This window comes from Geospiza fortis, unplaced genomic scaffold (assembly GCF_000277835.1).
Source record: "Geospiza fortis unplaced genomic scaffold, GeoFor_1.0 scaffold181, whole genome shotgun sequence".
In the NCBI taxonomy this organism is placed as follows: Eukaryota; Metazoa; Chordata; class Aves; order Passeriformes; family Thraupidae; genus Geospiza; species Geospiza fortis.
This window is the reverse complement of record NW_005054412.1, coordinates 982671-987628: the sequence shown is the minus strand read 5'-3', so window position 1 is coordinate 987628 and position 4958 is coordinate 982671.

Sequence of the window (4958 nt, the reverse complement as noted above, 5' to 3'; positions counted from 1 at the left end):
CATATTGTTTGGTCTAAAACTTGCACTTCAAGTAATTTTTTATTTCGATAATTTTTATATTTGTCATAGTGAAAGCAATGCATAAATGAAAACAGCAGAAATAGCAACTTGAATAAGTTGTTAATGGCTGCTTTCCTTTTTTCCCTCCAAATCCTCCATTTGTTATGTCATAATAATGATTACTTTCAAGGGCTGTCGTTTGACAGTCCCACACAGTGTAGGAGGGGTGAATGAAAGCTGCTTCTTCTGCCTTCAAGCTGAAGCACACAGCATACTTGCACAAAAGGCAAGAGCTGAGAGGATGCTATATATCATTATCTCAGTCATTGCCTAATGTTGCTCTCAGTTGTTCTTAAATTTGCTTTTATTTTTCAGAGGGGGATAATAAAATAAGCCTCTATTGCCTTCTAACCCCATCAAGTCATATTTTGTGCTTTTAAATATTTGTTTCATTTTGGCCTGCACTTCAATAAACACGAGGCTTGAAAAATTATTAAGTAGATCAGGCAAAGATAAAAAAAAAGCTCTTGTTAGCCTGGACTTCTTCTCCCCTCAACAGCCCACAAAAATCCATGGACATTATTATCACAGGTAGGATTTAAATCTCAGTTACATTCTTGGGGCCTGACTGCCACTAGCACTGCCTTACAGCAATTTACACAGATGATTCTCTGATCTCTTGCTGACAGGCTAATGGAGTCCATGAAATTCTCTGCAGTGGTTCAGTTGTACTGAATTGCACCTGAAAATACAGTATGTGAATTGATTTAAGCATCAATGTCCAGTCTTTCAGCAACATCTTGTGCACGCATTTAATTTTATGCACATAAGAAAAGCCATGGTTTAATTTGGAGCAAAACTAAGTGCCTTAATTTGTTCTCCTACCATTTATAATGATAGTTTTCCTGTTAAGTGAGCCACTCCATTACTTATTTATGCTCTTAAAACATTATCTGTTACTATTTTTAAAAGCTTCAGTTTACACTTACAAAAAGCATGGTCTTGATCCAGCTCCCACAGAAGTCCACGTATCTGTACTGCCATTATTTTTGTGCAAGTGCTGAGATTTTACCAGCTGGATTCACTGTGTGACAGCACACCCAGCTGTGCTCACACTGCAGCCCGAAAAGCACCTTTATACCAGCCCTGGCACATCCACCCTGCAGCTTGCTCACTGTCTACCCTGCTCCCTGTGTGAAGCACACTGCTATCAGCAGCGTGGGACATTAGTATTCCTACCACTCTTGTTCCTAACCTGACATGCAGTCATAGCAAAGACTGGAACGAGGGGTAAGGGAGGATGGTAAATAGGTCACCTGAGTGTGAATTGAGCCCCTGCTTCTTGCAGCTCAGGATTTTACAGATGGCACAGTTTCTCAGCCTTTCACCTGACCAGCAGCCCAGAGTATCCTCATCTTGCACCTGTTGATGCTCTCTTGCATGAGAGCAGATCCAGCTGGAGCACCATTTCTTTGAATGGGTGCTGGAGGGATGCATCCATTCCTCAACAGTCTAGGCTGTTGTATTCTTCAACACTGTGGCAGCGCCATATCAGGCTGGAAGCATGATACTAACTCCAAGGGATTAAAAATCCTTTCTGTGCACAGGGCTACCGTCACAAGCTGTGAAGAGCTGATTGTTTTTCTACTTCAACAGTGTGGTTCCTCCCAGCAATGGAGTTTTCTATCACAGGAAGATGCAGTGTTGAAGCAGGACTCTGGATTTCCCAGTCCAGAAAAAGTGTCAGAACACTGTGGAACCACAAAGTGGGAATCTTGGATAACAACTTTGGAAGAGCAAGGTTATCAATTACCAACAACCATCATGAATATAACTCTATATGTTCAGCACAGGATGCACCACGACAGATAGGTTTTTTATTCTCCTTCTTAATAAGTATGTCCTTTATGCAGAGTGCATCCCACCCTATATTCCTATTCTGAGAGGAACCTCAGTCCAGAGGAACACAGTGGGTATCAGCCACTTCCAAACAAGGGTTAGCTGAATGTTTTCAGGCCTTTACATACAGCAGTATTCCTATGGTCCTGCTCCACCCCTGTCTGGATCTCTGGACACCACAGATAGGGGAATCTATGGGAGAAATGTGATGCCTAAAGAGATGTGGACTTCCTGTGTTTCTGTTTTTCCAGTCCCTGAACCTTTACCTCTGCTTTGGAGAGCCTGAAGTGTGCACCCAGACTCACAGCTGCTGTCCTACCACATAGGTGTCCTGACTCTGATGGCATTAATGCAAAGTAACAAATACAGGGGATAAGTTGCTTTCTTCAGACTTTTTCAGACTAGCAGGTGATAGTGATCATCAGTTACTCTAATGACTTGGAATCACTGATCACTGCCATTTAAAACAGACGTGGATAAATCTACAAGTCTGTCTCTATGATAATGCAGGAGAACTAGAAAAAATTCAAGTAAAGGAGACTTGGATGACCACATGACTGCAATGGTGTAAAGCAAAATAGATTTCCAAAGTGGAAAAGAGAAGACTGAGGTGGGACATAATATCTTAAAAGAACATAATGAAACTATCAATATAAAATATATGTTTTTAAAATTATGTAGAAATGGCAAATAAAGACTGATTATTGTCTATTTCCCACAGTAATAGAGCCATGCAGCACTAAAGGAAACTGTCAGGTAACAGGTTGAAAACAAGACAGAGAAGCTAAGCTCTTCAGTATTACTACAGTGTCTTATCTGCCTTTGTTGACAGTTAAAAATTGGGTGAGAGATCATGTGTAAGAAAATCAGCTTTAACAGTCTCATATTCTCACAGGGATGGGCAGCTGAAAATGATGTTGAGAAGGAATGTGTGAGACATCTTCTGAAGACGTGGTGTGAAAACCAGGGGATGTATTTTTTGCTATTAGTTAATATAAGCTGTCTTAATTTTCAGGGAATCTGTATTTTCTGTTCTTCATGTGCTGTGAGCCATGGCATCTAAGTCATTACTCCCCCAAAAGGTACTTCATTAAATAATATTGATAATACCCACAAAAATGAGTTGGAAAAGTCACTCTGTGGTGTGCAAACAAGCTGTGCACTGGATGTTGTAAAAGCATGTGCAAGAGGGAAGGAAGCTTCTTGGCCTGCTCCCAGTACTCCCAGCAAATTGTGGGCATCCCATTCAGCTTGCTGGATGCCCAGCTGACAAGGGATGAAACCTCTGTCACAGAGGGCTGAATCTTCCCTCACTGACAAAAGTTACTGAAAGCAGAGAACTGGAGATATTTAAGGCTAAAATGTTGTGTCTGATAAGCGCTGGAAAATCATGTGACAATAAAGGCCAGAGATCCTGAATTATTTTTAACTAGGACAGCACAGGGTCTTTTTATATACAGAATAACATAATACTGTGAAATGTCATATCCTTATTATTATTAATCTGGTATTTATATCAGCACAAATTAGTTATACCAAAATCAACAGAAAATGGCAATATAAAAACATTGCTTTCATGGTTATTACTCTTCAGTATGTCATAACAGAAAAGTAATTGGAAAGAGTACATAATAAGAAAATTATGTGAACGTATCCAGTAAAATAATCTCTTTTTTACTTTGGGGACTGTAAACAGCTCTCAAAATAAAATTGCCAAGCTTGTGGAAGAAAGTGAAAAAATTATAACAACTAGAGCTAAGTGGAATATTCCAGTTGCCTTATGCAGCTGGAACTTGGTGTCTTGCTGTCAGAAATCCACAACAGAGTAACAGCCTCATCATCCACCTGACTTGTACTATACATTGTAATGTGCACATATAAATATAAATACAAAAAAAAATATATATACAATCTTTATGTATGATGATGATGGTTGGAGCAGAGTTCAGTCATGGGAAATCATCCTCTCCCTTCCACTAACTACAGAAATGGGTCTGTGAGGAAGTTATGGGTAGTGATTAAGATGACAGTGATTGTTTCAGACATCCTAAAGACAGAAGGAAAGGACATAGACTGTACTCAGGAATGAAGAATAATAAATAAGTTTCAGCATCTGGAATGAAGGTAGTGATAGCGTGACAATGGCAGAGGTTATCATATTAAAACCAAGTAGAAAATGAAGGGGTAAATGCTGAAAATATTCATATGTAAAGAAATATGAAGAAGCTGCTGTGGAAGCTATATTTGGTTAAGAGAAGAGACAGCAGCAAAGTATTGTCAGCAGGAGAGTATAAAGCTTCTTTCCTTTGTTTGAATTTGACATATTTTTTTGTTTCAATGACGGGTAGAATAACTCTTTACTATACCGAGGTGAAGACACTGAAGATAGAAGTGTGCCCTGTTTCACAATTAATAAATCTACTGGCTTCAGCGGAATCAGATTTTACCCAAGGTCATCTAAATGTATGAGATGGTCTCAAATCAGGGATCATTTATTGTCTCTTTTTTATTCCTTTTTTTTTTTTTTTAACCCATGGTGCTGCAGCTAAATGGATTTGAAGTTTAGTAGACAAAACACAAGGAAACTTCATTTAAGTTAGATTTTAATGCAAAGTATGGGAGCCCTGTAAACCTTATAACCAATGCATGTTCTGTCTCTGCCCTAGATGGACAGACAAAGTGGACCTTTTCCCCTTGGATTACAGAGGATAAAACTAGCTGAACACCACATCTTTCATCTGCTGTCATGAAATGTTTGGCATGTTGTTTGCAGAACCTTATTTATGGGAAACAAAAGAAATGCCATACGAAATAGCTCTTTTCACAGTCAGGCTATTTTTTACCTGCAATGACTTCAAGACACTTTAAAGATCTTGAAAGAGAATTGACTTTGGATTTTTTGGGTTTGACTTGTTGGAGGGCTTTTCACCTACTAAAAGGCTTATAGGAAGCAAGTTGCCTGATCCTAATGTTCTCATGACTACTGTCACAGACAAGTCCAAGACAAAAGGCCTGTATTGTAAGCAATGGAGTTTATGTTACTTCAAAAGTCCAGATTG